The sequence below is a fragment of the Hylobates moloch genome, unplaced genomic scaffold (assembly GCF_009828535.3).
Source record: "Hylobates moloch isolate HMO894 unplaced genomic scaffold, HMol_V3 SCAFFOLD_4, whole genome shotgun sequence".
Classification (NCBI taxonomy): Eukaryota; Metazoa; Chordata; class Mammalia; order Primates; family Hylobatidae; genus Hylobates; species Hylobates moloch.
In genome coordinates this window covers 7,911,015-7,930,981 of record NW_026652279.1, presented here as the reverse complement: position 1 = coordinate 7,930,981, position 19,967 = coordinate 7,911,015, and the positions used below count along the sequence as shown (strand labels likewise).

The 19,967-nt window shown below is 42.6% G+C and overlaps 1 pseudogene; it reads right to left on the bottom strand.

Moving 5' to 3' along the window:
- Window positions 1-10,383: 10,383 nt before the first annotated feature.
- On the bottom strand, window positions 10,384-10,563 carry LOC116467755 (U2 spliceosomal RNA; annotated as a pseudogene).
- Window positions 10,564-19,967: the final 9,404 nt, after the last annotated feature.

The window sequence follows — 19,967 nt, the reverse complement described above, 5'->3', positions numbered from 1 at the left end:
ATCAAATAGCCATTCTATTCTCGTCCTTATTTTCTTTTTCCTTTCTCTTTCTTTTTTTTTTTTTTTTTTTTTTTTTTTTGAGACGGAGTGTCGCTCAGTCGCCCAGGCTGGAGTGCAGTGGCGCGATCTCGGCTCACTGCAAGCTCCGCCTCCCGGGTTCACGCCGTTCTCCTGCCTCAGCCTCTCCGAGTAGCTGGGACTACAGGCGACCACCACTACGCCCGGCTAATTTTTTTGTATTTTAAGCAGAGACGGGGTTTCACCGTGTCAGCCACGATGGTCTCGATCTCCTGACCTCGTGATCCACCCATCTCGGCCTCCCAAAGTGCTGGGATTACAGGCGTGAGCCACCGCGCCCGGCCCATTCTCGTTATTTTCATATAAGTTTCCTCCTATTAAGTTCAGCAATTCTAGCATTGCATCATTAGGTCAATTATCTCATTATTAATAAAACTTCATGCCTAGGGGAAGAAGGTAAATAAACTGCATAGAATATTCCATTCTTCTCTTTGCCTCTTTCCATTATACAATAGTGAGTGCCTACTGTGTATCGGGGCTAAATTTGTAATAGGGAATACATGGATAATTTCATTCTCTGCCATTGTAAGGCTCATAGTGTAATGAGGGAGGTAGAAACATAAGCAGATGAACTCAAAGTAATCCTATAGAGTACTAGGACCTGAACTCACTGTGTCAGCTCAACAAGCAGACCCTAGAATGTAATCAGTTCATTGTAGAATTGTTGCAGTAAATATTCTGGATGTAATAGATTACTTTTATGAACTATACCAAAATAATTAGCATCTTTAAAGTAAGGAATCTTTTTTTTTTTCTCTAGACATAAGGGACACCCAAAGGGGAAACAGTTAAAAACCATGCTGTAATTTTTAATGACCATTTATCTCCCATTATTTTAAAAATTTAAAAACGCAAAATCAAACACCTATGTATTAGCACCCAAAGGTATTTTTATATTTTATTAGTCTACTGATGTTTTAATAAGGGTAAATTAAAATTATATTTAGTCAGCAGTTTTTGTATTTTTTCTTTTAGAAATTACAAGCATTTAAGGGTAATTTATTAATTAAATTGGGCCTAAGTTGTTTTTTTTCCCTTTTTTTTGAGACACAGTCTCACTCTCATCACCCAGGCTGGAGTGCAGTGGCATGATCACCAGTCGCTGCAGCCACAAATTCCTAGGCTCAGGTGATCCTCCCACCTCAGCCTCCCAAGTAGCTGGAACTACAGACACATGCCACCATGCCTGGCCAATTTTTTAATTATTTGTAGAAACAATGTTTTGCCATGTTGCTGAGACTGGTCTCAAACTCCTGGGCTCAAGAGATCCTCCCACCTCGGCCTCCCAAAGTGTTGGGATTACAGGTGTTAGTCACTGCACCCAGCTAGGACTAAGTTTTAACAGTTAGTTAAGAATCTAGAATTACAATTTAGTTAATATATTAAATCTTTATGAATTGTACTCATATAAAGTGTTATAAAACTTAACCACTTAAGAAGACAACCGCTGCTATGTCATTTAGTTAAAAACAACGTAATATATGTATAATTTTACATTTTAAATTTGATCTTGAACAAAGCAAAATAATGTGCCAACCTTTTGTTATGGTAAACTAATTATTGGAGACTGAGTGATGTCAAACTTCAGGATTGCCACTCAGACCCTTGCCACCAGTTATTTAAATGGCAAACCCAGTGTAACTTAGCAGAATTCCTTCTTTTGTTTGTCTCTTTTCTCATTTTAAAATGGTTTTTTTAAATGGGAGTTCTTAGAGCTGCTGCTGTGTGTAGATCACATATGGAGTGAAATTAGAATTATTCAAAGATGTGTGGGAGTCCTTGCTGTTGAACAACTATCTCCAGTAATTCTTACAATGAAGCAAGCTTGGGACACCTACCCTTGTTGAGGTCAACTTTGCCAATACATTTTTTTCTTTCCTTTTTTTTTTTTTTCAATTTACTTTAAGTTCTGGGATACATGTGTAGAATATGCAGGTTTGTTACATAGGTATACATGTGCCGTGGTGGTTTGCTGCACCCATCAACCCATCATCTAGGTTTTAAGCCCCACATGCATTAGGTATTTCTTCTAACGCTGTCTGTCCCCTTGCACCCCCACCCCCTGACAGGCCCCAGTGTGTGATGTTCCCCTCCCTGTATTCATGTCTTCTCATTGTTCAACTCCCACTTATGAGTGAGAACATGTGGTGTTTGGTTTTCTGTTCCTGTGTTAATTTACTGAGAATGATGGCTTCCAGCTTCATCCATGTCCCTGCAAAGGACATGAATTCATTCTTTTTCATGGCTGCATAGTATTCTATGGTGTATATGTGCCACATTTTCTTTATCCAGTCTATCATTGAGGGGCATTTGGGTTGGTTCCAAGTCTTTGCTATTGTAAATAGTGCTGCAATAAACATACATGTGCATGTGTCTTTATAGTAGAACGATTTATAATCCTTTGGGTATATCATTTTTTTCTTTCTTAAATGATCTTTTGTTGGCAGCTTCCTTGATTTAATGGCTTTGTAGCAGTTTTCATTTACTTCTGCTTTCACTCTTTTGTCCTATGTAGTATAAAGTACTCTATATTGCATCTGTCTTTCTTAGGTTTTGGTAGTTTAATAGTGAAACTCTCTGTCTTGCCCATTCAGAGCTATGGTGCTTACGGTTACAAAAGAAATAGTCATTTATTTTGTTAATGATGGAGCTTAAAACCAACTCAGAAATGTCTCAGCAACATCAATTCCTTATATGGAACATGCAGGCACAGTATTTGTAGTGAAGGATTAAAAATTGTTAGCTCACTTGGCGAGTTTAAAACAGAGTCTATCTGTCTAGAAAAGGTTCCTTTTAAAAACAAATCATTACACCTATAACCTTAGGACTTTGGGAGGCTGAAGTGGACAGCTCGATTGAGCCCAGGAGTTTTTAGACCAGCCTGAACAACATGGTGAAACCCCATCTCTATTAAAAAAAATAAAAAATTAGCCAGGTATAGTGGCACATGCCTATAGTCACAGCTACTTGGGAGGCTGAGGTGGGAGGATCACCTGAGCCTGGGGAGACTGAGGCTGTAGTGAGCTGTTATTGCACCACTGCACGCCAGCCTGGGTGACAGACCCTGTCTTTAAAAGCAATTATATATAGACACATATATATATAAATAATCATTATATATATCAACATATATTTTGTTAAGATATGTATAAGAATATAATATGTAACTGTATGTAACTATATATTTTATATAAAGTATGTATATAAAATATATATATGTAAACAATCATTACCATTTCTTTTCCTTTTTCCTAATTTCTTAACATATTTGCCTCGTTTCTTACTGGTCACATTTTCCCTGGTAAGGAGGAAAAAGGAGTGCAGTCAAGAAACGATGATTATAACAAAGAACAGTGTCCATTGTCTTTCTTCCACCCTTACCATTCCGTCTTCTTGTGAATTGCTGCATGCAGAAATATCAGTCTTTTTCTCATTAGTGATTATACGGTACTAGTCTAACCCTTTTGTGGGACAGCACCCTGGGGCTGTGTCTGGCACATAGGGAGTACTCTGTAATCTTAGGGATATTTCCCGCACTTAGTTGCTTGTTTAGTTCAGTGGCATTTTCTCAGAAAGCAGTTATCAATGAAAACCTTATCCAATATGAACTCTCAAATGTTTATACCACCTGTGTAAGTAATTTCTGATTTTGATTTCTATTTTATAAGATGCATAACTCGGTGGCCTATAAAACCAATTTTCCACTAAAAATAGCTTTTATGAAAATAGCTACTGAAAACATAAGTACAGGTTTGCTTGCTAGCTTTCTTCTGTGGGAGACCATGAAAGTACCCTGATCATTTATCTCTTTTGCTCTTATAAGGTACAGCTAATATGTGTATGGTTATTCTTTATGGAGATCCATTGGCAGAGCAAACACAATAAGCAGTAACCAATGTATAGTCTTTGTAATACCTTTTATTTAAGAAAATGATGCTAAAAGGATCCCCTGTGATGACCATGACACTTGGATCCCTAGCTGTAAGCCATGAGCCAAGAACTGTGACCACATCCTTGTGGTCTGTGTGCTGTGCCACCCACCATTCTTCACTGCCTGGATTATGCAGCCAGCTGGCTTACCCCACCCGGCACCTGCCAGGGAAAAGGTAGTAAAGACGAGGGGCAGTGGGTGGAGCCAAGCACAACAGCAGTCTCCTTGGCCAGCCAGGAGGCCCTTTTAGGGTGCTAGAATCAGTTTGGAATCCTGGGAAGGTTTACATTTTTAGCCCTCTAATTCATCAACTGCCATAGGGATAATTTGCCAAAGTAACAAGAATAGTAATAGCCACTATATATTTGTTTATGTTTTTTACCTCATTGTATTACATCATATTAACATGAATCAAAGCAGTATATTTGAAAATAAGCAGCAAAAGTTTAGGCAAGTTGGTAAATGTACATAATTCTGAAAATTATTTTCGTATTGCAAGTTACAAAAGATCTAGATGAAATTAGAACGTGTGTGCATAGATCATGGTCAAACTCAGCTTAGTGATGAAGGTGCATGGCACGGTTAGGGCATAGTCGAAGGTCACGATCAGAGTCAGTGCAGCTCTGGTCAGGGTTAGGATCAACTCTGCATACGGATCAGGTGTCAGGTGTAGGGTAAAAGTAAGATTCAACTCAGGGTCATAATGAGGGTCAGGGAAAGGGTCATCACAGGGTGAGGTTGGGGGTCAGGATCAACGTTATGGTGAGAGTAAGCTTCAATTTCATGATGAGGGTCAGGATGAAGTTGAGGCCAGTGAAGGGTTTAGTGTCACAATGAAGGTAGAGAAGGGTCAGGTACAGATTCAGGATCAGTATCAGAGGGTTAAGGTCAGAGTCAGGATGAAGGCCGGTGTACATTTCAGGGTCAGTTTTAGTATAGTGGTCAGTGCCAGGGACAGGGTCAGGTTGAGGACCGAGGTCACTGTCAGGGTCATGGTCAACGGGGACAAGTAAGAGTCAAGGTTCAAAGGAGGCTGAAAGTCAGTGTCAGGGCCAGGATAAGGGTTAGGATCATAGTCAACATGAGAGTGACAGTCGGGTTTAGGACAAGGGTCATTGTTCAGGGAAGGGTAGGGGTGAGAGTCCAAGTCAGGATGAGGGTCAGAGTCAGTTTCAGTGTCAACATGAGGTAAGAGTCCATGTGTGATTTAGATCACAGTCAGGGTCATGGTCAGGGTAAACGTAGGGTGAGAGTCAGGTTCAGGGTAGGGGTAGTGTCAGGGTCAGAGCCAGCATCAGGGTCAAAGTCAAGATGATGGTCAGAGGTAGGGGCAGGGTCAAGTAAGGTACAAGGGTTGGGGGGATGAGAGACAGTGTCAGGGTGACATCAGGATTGAGTTAGATTTGAGGGTAAGAATCACGAGAAGGGGAAGGATGAGTATCATGGTCAGAGTAAGGGTCAGGCTCAAGATCTCAGAACAAAGGTCAGAGTCATGGCCATGGTTAGGGTTAGGGTCACATGGAGGGTCAGTGCCACGTCAGGTCAAGATCTAGATCAGGGTCAGGGTGAGGGTCAAGGTACAGATCAAGGTCAAGGTCAGTCAGGGAGTGGGTCAGGGTCAAAACAAGGGTGAAGGTCAGAATGAGAAGACAGTCAAGGTAAGGGTCAGGGTCAAAGTGTGCCACTGGGAACGTGAGGGTAAGAGCTAGTGTGAGGATGAAGATCAGGGTTAGGCTGATGGTAAGGATGAGGGCAAAGGACAGGTTAAGGTTAAGGTGAAGATGCAGGTCGGATTCAGTGTCAGGGTGAGTGTCACAGTGAGTGCCAGAGTCAGGATGTGGGTTGGGGTCAAGTGAGGTGTCAGGGACGTGGTGAGGGTGAGTGTCTGGGTGAGAGTAATGTAGAGGGTGTGGGCGGGGTCAGCGTCAGGGTCATGGTGAGGAATAGGGTCTGGGTGTGGGTGAGCATCAGGGTCAGGTGCAGGGTCAGGATGGACAGCATGAGGGCAAAATTCTGGGTCAAGGCAAGGTCCTAGTGAGGGTCACTATGAAGGTCAGATGCACATGAGGGTCAAGAGTCAATGGATATATGACCACTATGTCCCTGACATTCACCCTGTTCATGAACTGCCGTGTCTTGGTGAGGATGAGAGATACCATTAGGGCAAGAGTCATGTTAACAGACATGATGAGGTTCAGGCTCACTGTCAGGCTGAGTGTCAGGCTAAGTTTCAGGGGTCAACTTGGCCCTGACTGTGCCCAGAAACTTGATTATCATCCTATTCTGAAACCACCCTGACCTTGACAGTGATCCTGAAACTGACTCTGACCCAGATAATACCTTTACACTGACCCTAATCCTGCACTTGACTCTGGACTTTTCCTGACCCTAACTTTCACTCTGACCTTCACCATGATGCTGGCTGACCTTGACCCTCAGCCTGACACTGACCCTGACTATCAAGCTGACACTTTCTCTGACATATACACTCACCCTTATCCTTATCCTTATCCTTATCCTTATCCTTATCCATATCCTTATCCTTATCCTTATCCTTATCCTTATCCTTATCCTTATCCTTATCCTTATCCTTATCCTTATCCTTATCCTTGTCCTTATCCTTATGCTTATCCTGATGATCTCTGACCCTGATCCTGTCTATGACCATCACTTGACCTTGGCCCTTCCTCTGATCCTCATGCTGACTCTCAGCTGACCTTTATCCTGAATCTGACCCTGATTTTCTCTCTGAATTTTATCGTCAAATTCACCATTTTTATAACTGTGAGCCTTACCCTTACACATATACTGACTGGAAATCTCCCTCTCATCTCACAATAACCCTATCTTGCACCTGACTCTGACCTTGACCTTCAGCCTTACACTGACCTTACCTCTGACCGTGAACCTGACATGCAAACTTCCCTACTTCTGGCCCCTAATTCCTACTCTTTCCCTAATCCAGACACTCAAGTTCACCCTGCATTTGACATTGCCACTCATCCTATTCTCACATTGACCTTGACCCTTGCTTACTTAGCCTGACAATTATTTCAACCCTCATCCTTATCCTTAACCTAACCCTGACCCTGAACCCAACCCTGATCTTTTCTAATGTTGATACTGACCCTCACCTGATGTTGATCTGACCTTGAAGCTGAGCCTGAGACTTATCCTGATCCTTTCATTGTAACACTCAACTTGATGTTGATCCTTATATTGAAACTTACTCTGAATTTCACCAGGACCCAACCTTGACACTCACCTTTACCCTGAACTTATCTGTCACTATGTCCCTGATGCCTACCCTCATACAGACTCTGACACTGACCTTCACCCTGAATCTGACGAACACTCATTTGTACCTGACCTTACAGTGACCCTCACCATTACCATGACACATAGACCCTGATCTAGAGCATTGCTACCATGTTCATCCTGACCTTATACTTGACCTTACAACTCATCCAGACCCTATTCTGTACCATTACTCTGATACTGACTGTCACCCACACCTTCAATACTGCACTGACCCTCACCATGTCTACCTTGCATTTGTGACTCCCATTGTGACTCTGAGTCTCTGAGTCTACCCTCATTGTGACTCTGACCCTGATGATAATCCTAACATTGAGTCTGACTCTCACTCTCAGCTTAACCCTTCACCTCTCCTCGTCTTTGTCCCTGACATTTACCCTGATCTTCAGCCTCACTTTGTGCTGTCACTGACCCTGAAGCTGAACCTGACCCTAACAACTGTCCTACTTTCACCATGGCACACCCTGGCACAGGCTCCTCCCTTGACTCTCGCCTTGCTCTGGCTCTCACGTTCATTTTGACTCTCTCTCACTGAACATGATTATTACCCTGATCTTGATTCTGACCCTCAGCTCACTTGACACTGACCCCAACCTAATCTTCACCCTTATCACAATCGGACCTTCACCCCAACTATGACCCTGCATCAGACTCTGAATTTGAGCCTCCCCTAATCCTGACCCTCATCTTCACCCTCTCCACACCCTTATCCACAACCTGACTCTGACCCTAACATTGCCCTGACACTGTCTCTGAGGTCTCTAACCTTCATCCCTACCTGACATTCAACCTGACCTTTACCCTGACCATCCCCAGGAACCTCAACAATATCCAGATCTTGACCCTGATGCCTATACTACCTGAACTTGACCTCACTATACCCTGACTCTGATCATGACCCTGACTTACCCTGAACTTGATCATACCTTGACCCTTATCTTACACTGATACCGACCCTTACCTTTAACCTGACTCTGCACCTCACCCTGACTCTTCCCGAAACAAAGACCCTTACCCTGAGCATGACCCCACATTCTCGTCTCGTGCTTGATCCTAACACTTATCCCGTTCCTAAAATTAACAATAAGCCTTATCCATCTCTTGACCCGTACTTGGCCTTACAATGTGAGAGACCCTGAATCTCACAATGCCCCTAAGAAAAACCCTGATCCTCAACCTGACCCTGATGTCACCCTGACACAGGACCTAAGAGTACACTCCCCCTCACCCTGACTCTGACCTTTATCCCAACTCTCACCCTAACAATAAACCCTTCACTGACCATCACCCTTATTTTGACCATGACAGACAGCCTGACCCCAATCCTGACCCTTACTATGACCCTGAAGCTCGCTCTCATCATGACATTGACTCTCACCCTGTCCATGACCCACTCCCTGACACAAAGCTTGGCCCTGAGCTGATCAATCTGCTGACCCCGACCTGAACCCTACCCTCCCTCTTGAGCCTTACACTCCCTATCAGCATGAAATTGGCCTGACCCTGACCAGAACCTGCTAGTGACCCTGAACCCTGCCATGACCCCAGCCCTGACGCTGAGCATCATCATCACCAAATAAAGTTAAAATGAAATGTATGTGTACACTCTTGTTTTATCTAGATTCCTTGTCATCATAACAGGAAGGTACTTTTAAGAGCTATGTGTAATTCTGAACTTGCTTACACTTGAACCGCGTGTTTTCAAACATGCTGCTTTGAGTTGAGTTAATATGGTATACCTCAAAGTAAGAAGCTGCAGTTAAGAAGAATGTGTGGTTCTCATTGATTTGCCTCAGATAAAGCATGTGTTCAAGTCTGTTAATTCTAAGTCATTAAAAATTGTCTTTAGAGACTAATGTTTGGTTTTTAGCTTGATTTCTTCTTTACTGCTTGTCTGTACACAGACCTATAATTTTCAAGTATATTTGCTTTACCATATATAAATATATATCTGATATATATATACGAGTTTAGGTTGGCAAACACAAGTAATATTGAAAAAAATTCATATTGGGGCAAACCAGCTCAGCCTTCTTACACATTACTCTCAAATGAAACTTCTTATTGCTTTTTAGAGTAAACTGACATAAACATAAGGACAGCAAAACATACTACTTTCAAAGGCGCATTCTTACTAAAATAAAAAAATATACAAAAGACCACATATAAGCCATATTTTAACTGACCCTTATTTATTAAAATATCAGTGAATTAACAAAATATGCCTTTTATGATAATACATATATGTTTGTGTTTGCCTTCTCAAAACTTTTAATTAATATAATGCTTATTAAAAAATGACCCAGATGGTTTTTAACTTTCTGTCCTCTAGGTGTCACTTATGTCTACAGAAAAAGAAAGAAAAGGCTGATTGATTCAAGATAATGATTAATGTAGATGGTTAATTATATGGGGTATAAGAATTACAGAGAGAGTTTCTAATTGATTTCTTATTAGTTTTTTTAAAATTATTGCAGTTAATTCACATAATAATTTAATTTGATATAGATTGTTTTATTTAATATACTGATAAATTATATTTTAAGGCTGTAAACACTTTATTACTTAATAATGTGTTGTACATCCACAAAATAGCTAATCTAGAATTAGCTCCACTTTCTAACAACTCCCAATCTAGAGCAAAACCCTCACTTCCTTAGACCCTCCCCCAAGTCACTCAACAAAAGATCACATTCTATAACAGGTACTTTCTGACACTTTTTTACTGAGACACCCTGTAGTTCCCAGTGGTGTGCATTCTCCCTCAATGCAAGCCATAATAAGCCCAATTTATTCACCTCAGGTATGCGCCTAGGAGGTCTTTGACACAAGGACACTGACAAGTTGAGTGCATAGATAGGCACAGAAGCTGTGAAGTCAGCATGACCAGGGCTGGATCCCCTATTTTTGCCTTTTCAAAATTTTAAAATACTAGAAGATAAATTCTTATTAACAAATAAGTTGGATGGTTTTAAATTTTCTGTCCCCTGGGTGTTCCTTATGTCTAGAGAAAAAAAACAGACTGATTACTTACTTAACGATAGTAATTAATGTAGATATTGATTAAACTGAGTATAAAGACTGCAGAGATAAAAGTCTATGCAGAGCATAAATGTATTTTCAATAGTCAGAAACCTATTTTTATGTTTGTACACGTGTGTCTGCCTAAACCCATACAAATAAATGTATATCAATAGTTCCTACACTTGATCTTAGCCAAAAGGCGGAGAAGCAATATCAATAGTTCCTTTACTACAATTTGTTACATAAATAATATGCCAAATCAATAATTAGAATTTAGGTCTTCCGTGTAAATTTACCAAATATTTTTATCCCCAGATCAATAGAGGTTCCTTTTGTCAGCCACCAAATGATTCTGTTAATTCTCAATACTTTTTGCATATTCTTCAACCATTCTTTTGAGACTCCTTTTGACAGTATTGACCTAATTTTATTTGTTCATATTTTAAAATGCCGGCACCTACTATAATCCACCCCAAAAATACGGACCACACAACCAGCAGATGGAGACGCCGAGCGCGTGCGCTCCTCGCTCGGCAGCACCACCCCTCAGCCAGACGCTAGCCCGAGGGCCTGCCCGGCGCAAGCGCACTTGCTTGAAGGAACAGGTGGTGGGAATCTGGTTTTTAGCTGAGCCTCCAACCCTGCCTCCTGTGTTGTTCTTCTTATTGAGGAAAGAAGATGATGCAACAGATCTCCCCGTTAATCCCTAATCCTTGTCAGGCCGCTGCAGCAGGCACTCCTGGGGCTGCCGATGGCCCTACCGCGGGTTCCTGGAGAACAGCAATTTGGCAGCAGTTGCACCTGGAATAGCCTGTGCATGCTCAATAGTTGGGCAGGGGGCTTTTACTCCAAAGGTCATCACAGGACAGGGTCAAAGGGATTACTGCGGGAGTTTCCTAGCAACGGTGAGTCCTGCCCACTGCAGATTCTGTATAGGGGGTACGGGGCGGAGACTACTCTCTGAAAACTTTGCCAAGAGTAGCAGTACCGCATAATTGCGAGCATGCGTTGGGGAGAAGTGGGAAGGTGACTTAAGCCAAAAGAACTAAATTGCAGGATTCTGGGTGCATTAAACTTGAAATCTGTGACTGGGTCACTGGTAAAGGAGGTGGTATTTGGGTGGGCAGACAGCTCTGTTTCACTTCCCTCCCTTCCCCACCAACGGGAGGAGTGGGTGGCTGGCTGGGGACACCAGGTAGACCACAGGGTCCAACCACCCGTTTCTTTAAGAAAGTTTTGGGCCGGGTGCGGTGGCTCACGCCTGTAATCCCAGCACTTTGGGAGGCCGAGGCGGGCGGATCACCTGGGGTCGGCGGTCCGAGACCAGCCTGGCCAACATGGAGAAACCCCGTCTCTACTAAAAATACAAAATTAGCTGGGCGTGGTGGCTCATGCCTGTAATCCCAGCTACGTAGGAGGCTGAGTCAGGACAATCACTTGAGCCGGCGCGGAGGTTACGATGAGCCGAGATCGTGCCATTGCACTCCAGCCTGGGCGACAAGACCGTAACTCCGTCTCAAAAAAAAGAAAGTTTTCATCCTTGCAGAATAAGGACCCTAAAAAGGATTGATTTTAGACATGAAAGCTAATAGTAATGCTTTCTGCCATGGGAGTTTAAGAGATTTTGAGAGCTTTGTTAATTTTAGTTCTAAAATTCCATTCGTTCTCTCTGTTCATCTTGAGGACTGCAGATGAAAAGGACAGTGAAGTTTCTGTGTAAAAGTATTTAAGTGCAGTACTAGTAAAATGAGCACCTCTGTCATTGGAGAGATAAATGGGAATTCCCCAGGTGGGAAAACAAAACCAAGCCATCCCCTGAACCCTTTCAACCCCCAACCCAGCATGGAATACCTCTCCAACAAGGAAAAACTTCAGTCCACCCTCAGAATAAATGCACAATGAGCAAAACATATTTATAATTCATTGTAAACGGTATTTGTATGAAGTCCATTTGGAGGTATTTAAAGGGGAATAGACGCTTTGATTCCTGTCCATGACCCCACCTTGGCAGTTTATCAGGATGTGTCACTGGCAGATAAGACATGCTTTCAAACACATCCTTGGCAGCTACATCTAAAATTAAGCCACGAGTGTTGGCCTAATATTGTTGTCAACTTATCGTTCCTTTATGGTTATCTCATGAAGAATTTTTGTTAAGCTCCATTTTCAAGTGTTGGGGCACGCTCAGTTGACCATCCTGATGACCATCCTAAACTGAATTAGAGACTTGTTTCTGACAGTTAGGAACAGCCTCTCTGAATTTCTCCAAGACTTTTCTTCTCCGTGTGATGATAGGACTGTTTATCTAGGTCAATATTGTTTGTTTAGCATAGGGGCCAGCCAAAGCATTACCATGAGTTTCTAGGTCTCGTCTTTTCAATGACTGTGTTTTTATGATAGCTGTTTTCTTAGGTAATAGCAAAGCATCTAAAAGTTCTTTAATTTGTCATTTAATTGGTGTAAGTTTTTTTTTCAAGGTTAAAAACATCTCTGTGTCTAAACAATTCTGAATTTGTGGACTACCCCCAAAACACATTTACTATCAGCATAAATATTTGCTTATTTATTTATTTGTGAGCTGTCAAGCCCAGGTAAGGACAATGATGTTAGTTATCTGAACTGATCTAATTTCTGGAAGTTGTCTACGTTTTAAGGGTGAATTTCACTCCATGATAGCATTTTAACTTTGAACAAATAAAATTAGGTCAAAGTTATCCAAGGGAATCTCTGATGATAGTTGAGGAGAATACAAAAACAGTAGAACAATTTGTTGACAAAAAAAGGAACCTCTGTTGACCTGGGCATAAAATAAGTCACTTCATACAAAAGACCTAAATTCTAATTTTATTCTTTTGGTATATTATTTATATAACAAATTGTAGTAAAGGATATATTCCCTTTTTGTATGCATCAAGACATACAAATATAAATAGGTAATAATTTAAAGTTTTAAACTGTAGCTTTAAAGCATAATTGTCAGTACACTAAATAAAGCAGTATGTGTTATATTAAATTTATTATATGAGTGAACTGTACAACTTTTAAAAATATACAAACAGAAAATCCTACATATATATATACCTGTATCTCTCTGCAATCCTTGTACCTAGTATAATGAACTGTCTTTGTTAATTACTATCTCTAATTAAGGGAATAATTCTTTTCTTTCTTTTTTTTTCCTCCAGACATAGTAGACATCTAGAGGATAGAAAGTAAAAAACTGCCTAGGTAATTTTTCATGAGCATTTATCTCATATTAATTAAAAGCTTTGAGAAGGCAAATATGCACAAATATGTCTTATTATCCAAAGGCATTTACATGTTTTGTTAATCCACTGACATCTTAAGAATGAAGAGACAATTAAAATTAGGTTTAATAAACAGTGTATTTTTATCTTTTTTCTTTCTAGTAAGAATGTGCCTTTGATATGTATTTTGCTGTCTTTACATTTATCTTACTTTACTCTGAGAAGCAATAAAGACTTTTAATAGGAATGTCTGAGGCCGAGCCTAATTGTACTACCACAAATTCTTTTTAATACTACTACTTAGGTTCACTCTCATTTGCTCTGTTGTGTTAGTCAGTTGAGCTGCTATAACAGAATACCATAGAGTGAGTGGCTGAAACAATGGACATTTATTTCTCACAGTTCTGGAGGCTGGGAAGTCCAAAATCAATGCCCCAGCAGGTCCTGTATCTGGAGAAAGCCCTCCGACTCGCTTGCAGATAACTGTCTTCTCATACCCTCGCATGCTGGAGGGTCGAGAGAGGGAGCGAGCTTTGGAATCTCTCTCTCTCTTTTTTTTTTTTTTTTTTTCTGAGATGGAGGCTTGCTCTTTTGCCTAGGCTGGAGTGCAATGGCACGATCTTGGCTCACTGCAACCTCTGCCTCCCAGGTTCAAGCGATTCTCCTGCCTCAGCCTCCTGAGTAGCTGGGATTACAGGTGCCCCCACCACACCCAGCTAATTTCTGCATTTTTAGTAGAGACGGGGTTTAACCATTATTGGACATGCTGATCTCGAACTCCTGACCTCATGATCTGCCTGTCTCGGCCTCCCAAAGTGCTGGGATTACAAGTGTGAGCCATTGCGTCTGGCCTATTGGAATCTCTTTTTATAAAGGCACTAAACCCATTCAGGAAGGCTCCACTTTCAGGACCTAAAGGCCTCATTTCCTAATACCATCAGATTGGGGTTTAGAATTTTAACATTTTTTTTTTTATTATTTGAGACAGAGTCTTGCTCTGTCGCCCAGGCTGGAGTGCAGTAGCGTGATCTCGGCTCACCGCAACCTCTGGTCACCACAACCTCCGCCTCCTGAGCTCAAGCAATTATCTTGCCTCAGCCTCCCGAGTAGCTAGGATTACAGGCGCATGCCACTACTGCCTGGCTAATTTCTGTATTTTTAGTAGAGTTGGAGTTTCACCATGTTGGCCAGTCTAGTCTTGAACTCCTGACCTCAAATGATCCACCCACCTCAACCTCCCAAAGTGCTGGGATTACAGGCATGAGCTATTGCACCCAGCCAGGATTTTAACTTACAAATTTGGGGAGAACACGAACATTCAGTCTATACCTACCTTGAAAAAAGAATACGCCTTTTAGATGGATATGTGTTGTTCTTCCTACATTCATCTTAGTTTACTGCAGGAAACAATAAGGAGATATTTTTGAGAGGAATGTCTAAAACTGAGTTTGCTGATGCTAATATAGATTCTGTGTGTGTGTGTGTGTGTGTGTGTGTGTGTGTGTGTGTGTGTCAGGGACTCATTCTGTCACCCAGGCTGGAGTGCAGTGGCACAGTCACAGCTCACTGCAGTCTTGACCTCCTGGATTCAGTCAATACTCCCACCTCAGCCTCCAGAGTAGCTGGAACTACAGGTGTGTGCTACCATACCTGGCTACTTTTTTGTGTTTTTGTAGAGACGGGGTTTCGCCACGTTGCCCAGGCTGGTGGATTCTTTTCAGCACTTCTGCTTAGACTCGTCCTCATTTGTTGTCCCTTACAGTAGGGCTGTACCTTTGCAATGAATGACACATACTCATATGTGCTTATGTTCATCTCAGTTTACCCTAAGAAGCAATAAAGAATTTCTTTTGAGAGGAATGTCTGAAACTGAGCTTATATGCACTAATACAGATTGTTTTCAATGCTACCTCTGTTTGCCTAAACCAAGATGTATTTAAGATTTATTTGACCCCAAAAAACTCAGAAACTCATATTCATCTCGATTACAATTTCTTCCTGTGAATCAGAGCAAGTTAAGAGGAACCTATGCTATATATGTGAAAATGAGTTCATGTTTACACACTGTCCTCAACAGTAATTTCTTGAGAGTTAAAGCAGATATCATTGAAAATTGTATTTATGTGAACAGACTAGCAGTAAAGAAAAAATCAGACACTTGTCCCTAAAGAAAATTCTGGTCAGCCACAGTGGCTCATGCCTGTAATCCCAGCATTTTGGGAGGCTGAGGCGGGTCGATCACCTGAGGCCAGGAGTTTGAGACCAGCCTGGCGAACATGGTGAAACCCCATCTCTACCAAAAATACAAAAATTAACCAGGTGCGGGTGTGTGCACCTGTAATCCCAGCTACTCGGGAGGCTGAGGCAGGAAAATCACTTGAACCCAGGAGGCAGGGGTTGTAGTGAGCCGAGATTGTGCCACTGCACTCTAGCCTGGGCGACGGAGTGAGACTCCATCTCAAAAAAATTAATAAAATAGCTAAAATTCTTAACTGTTAGAATTAACCTATGCTTCATCTGAGGCAAATCAATGAGAACCACACATTTTTCTCAACTGCAGTTTCCTTCTTTTCTTTTCTTTTTTTTCTTTTTTTCTTTTCTTTTCCTTTTTTTTTTTTTGACAGGGTTTCACTCTGTTGCCCAGGATGGAGTGCAGTGGTGCAATCTCAGCTCACTGCAACCTTTACCTCCCAGGTTCAAGCTATCCTCCCACTTCAGCCTCCCAAGTAGCTGGAACTACAGGTTTATGCCACCATATTTGGCTAATTTTTTAAAATTATTTTTTGTAGATGGCTTTTCACCATGTTGCCCAGCCTGGTCTCAAACTCCTGGACTCAAGCAATCCACCTGCCTCGGCCTCCCAAAGTGCCAGGATTGCAGGCCTGAGCCACTGCACCCAGCCTCAACTGCAGTTTCTTACTTTGAGGGAGACCACAAATCAAAGCAGCATATTTGAAAAATACAGTAGGCTGGGTACAGTGGCTCACTCCTGTAATCTCAGTACTTTGGGAAGCTGAGGTGGGAGGATCACTTGAACTGAGGAGTTCAAGACCAGCCTGGGCAACATGGTAAGACCTTGTCGCTATTTAAAAAAAAAATTAATTATCTAGGAGTGGTGGTGCATGCCTGTAGGCCCAGCCACTTAGGAGGTGAGGAGGGAAAGTTGCTTGAGCCCAGAAGGTTGAGGCTGCAGTGAGCCATGATCATACCACCGCACTCCCGCTTGGGCAACAGAGCGAGATGCTGAGAGAAAAGGAAAGAAAGCACACAGGACACGTGTGAACAAGTTGAGAATTAGTTCTCAAAAGCACATTGTTACCGAGAACAGTAGGAAATCCAAAAGAAACTAGAGTGTGAGTGTGTAAGATTTCATGTTCAAACTCAACTTGGTGATGGTTAGGTCATTATTAGAGTCAGAATCATTATAAGGGTCAGGGTGACAATGAGGGTCAGAGAGAGGGAGTCACAGACAGGGAGAGGTTGAGAGTAAATGTCATGATGATGGTGAGCTTTAGGATATGGTAAGTGTCAGGAGCAGTATCACCATCAGTATTAGGATCAGCATCTGAAGGTGTATTTGGGGATCAAGTTGGGGGTCAGGGTCAGTGACGAGGTTAGTGATAGGGTGAGGTGCAGAGGGTCTGGTACAGGATCAGAGTGAGAGTGAGTGTATATTTCAGAGTCAGTGTCAGGGTGATGGTTAAGGTCAGGGTCAGGGTCAACATAAGGGTCAGTATGAGGGTTGGAATAAGAATGGGGTCAAAATTGAGACCACGGTGAAACCCCGTATCTACTAAAAATACAAAAAAAAATAAGCCGGGCGTGGTGGTGGGCGCCTGTAGTCCCAGCTACTCGGAGAGGCTGAGGCAGGAGAATGGCATGAACCCGGGAGGCAGAGCTTGCAGTGAGCCGAGACTGCACCACTGCACCACTCCAGCCTGGGCGACAGAGCAAGACTCCGTCTCAAAAAAAAAAAAAGAATGAGGTCAAATAAGGGTCAGTGTATTAATGAAGTTCAAGGCCAGGTGAGGTTTAGGATCAGGATCAAGGTGAAAGTGAAGATGAGGTACAGGCACAGTCATTGTTCAGGGGAGAAATGATGTGTGTATCTAGATGAGGAGTATCCAGATGTGAGTTGGGATGAGGAATGCAATCAGGTTCAGCATCATTTTGGGGTAAGAATTAAAGATTAGGGTCATTGTAAGGATCAGGCATTGCAATAGGGTGAGGGTCAGGTTCAAGGTAAGGGTGGTGTAAAGGTCAAGGCTAGGGCATCAGGTTCAGCGTGACGAACAGGGTCTGGTCAGGTTGAATATCAAGGACAGTAATATTTGAAGAGTAAGGAAGTCAGATACAGTGCCAGGGTGTTAATCATGGTGGGGGTGGGGCTAAGTACCAGGTAAGTGTCTTAGTCCGTTTTGTGTTGTTATAAACGAAAACCTGAGGGCTGGGTAATTTATAAAGAAAATGGGTTTAATTGGCTCACAGTTCTGCAGACTATATAAAAAACACGGCACTAGCACCTGCTTCTGGCAAGAGCCTCAGGCTGCTTCCACTCATGGCAGAGGGCAAAGGGGAGTCACATGTGCAGAGATCACATGGAGAGAGAGGGAGCGAGGGAGAGTAGGAGGGGAGGTACCGTGCTCTTTTTAACAACCAGATCTCATGGGAACTAACAGAGCAAGAACTCACTCATTCCCCTCCTTCTCTCCGCATACTCCAGGAAGGGCATTAATCTATTCATGAGGGATTTATCCCCATGGCCAAAACAACCTACATTAGACCCCACCTCCAACACTGGGGATCAAATTTCAAAATGAGGTTTGGAGGAGACAAACTTTCAAATCATTGTAGTCAGAAACTTGATAAATATAAGGGTCTGGGTCAGAGAAAGTTTGGGGTTGCAGGTGAAGATCAGCATCGGGATCATGGTGAGGGGTAAAGTCAGGATGAGGGTAGGGACAAGGTCAAGCACAGGATCAAGGGCATGGTGAGGTCATGGTACATTTAAGGGTGCAGGTTAGGGTTTGTATCAAGATTAGTGAGTGAGAGGATTAGAGTGACGTTCAGTGTTAGCTGAGTCTCAGGGTCAAGATGATCATGAGGATAGGGTTCTAAGTCAAGGTCAGAGACATGGTAATAGTAAGGAGGGTCATAGTCAGCATGACAGCCAATATCAGGTATGTGGTGAGGGACAGATTCAGGGTGAGAATAAAAGTTAGAATCTGGGTTGCGTCATGACGATGTTCAGGGTAAGCTTCAGCTTCAGAGTCTTTTCATTCTCAAGATAAGGGTTAATATTAGATTGAGGGTCAAAGTGAGGGTCAGGGTCATTGTGAGGGTCAGCATAAGGGCCATGATCAGGATGAGTCTCAGGGACAAGTCAAGGTCCAGTTCATAGTCAAGGTGTTGGTCAGGGTGTGGGTGTGTGTGAGTGTGGGGGTTATGGTCAGGGTCAAGTTATATGGAAATAGAAGGATCGACGAGAATGTCATTGGTACAGTTAGGGTCAAGGTTGGCATGAGGGTTTCAGAGGAAAGATTAGGTTGACTGTCAGGGTCAGTTAAGGTTCAGGGTAAAGTTCAGGGCCAGGGTAAGGGTAGAGTCAGGGTGATAGCATGAATATCAGGGTCTTTGTGTGAATCACTATCAGAGTGAGGATTACTATAAGGATAAGGGTGATTTTCAAGATATGGGTCATATGCAGGGTGATGGCCAAATCTGAGTAAGGGTAAAGATGAGAGTTAGGTGCAGGTCAGGTTCAGAGTGAGAATAAGAGTCATCATAAAGGTCCAATTCTGGATGAGGCCTGGGTGAGTATATGGTTTGGTGCAAGGTCAGAATCACTTTCAGGTGAGGGTCAGGGGAAGGGTAAGGCTGTGTGTGAAGGTCAAGGTGAAGGTGAAGATCACACTCAAGGTAAGGTTCAGGGACATGATGAGGATCATGGATGGTGTCATGGTGAGGGTCAGGGTCAAGGTCAAGATGCAAAACAGTTCAGGGTAAGGTCAGAAAAGCATCTGGTTGAGGATCAGGGTCAGGGTCAAGATTAAGATTAGAGTTGGCCAAGGCTCTGGGTCAACTTGAGGATCAGGGCTGATGTGAGAATAGTATCCATATCATGGTCAGCTTGAGTGTCAGAATCAGGTCAGGATGTTGGTCAGGTCAGGGTGATAATCAGGGCCAGGATAATGATAAGGTTAGGGCCAAGTAGAGGGTGAGGATCAGGTAGAGGTTAAAGTTCACAAGCAAGCTCAAGGACATGGTCAGGTCAGGGTTAAGGTTAGAGCGAATATCAGAGTCTTGCTGAGTGTCATGGGTAAAGTCAAAGTCAGGCTCAGGGCCATGGTGAGACTCAAAGTCAGGTT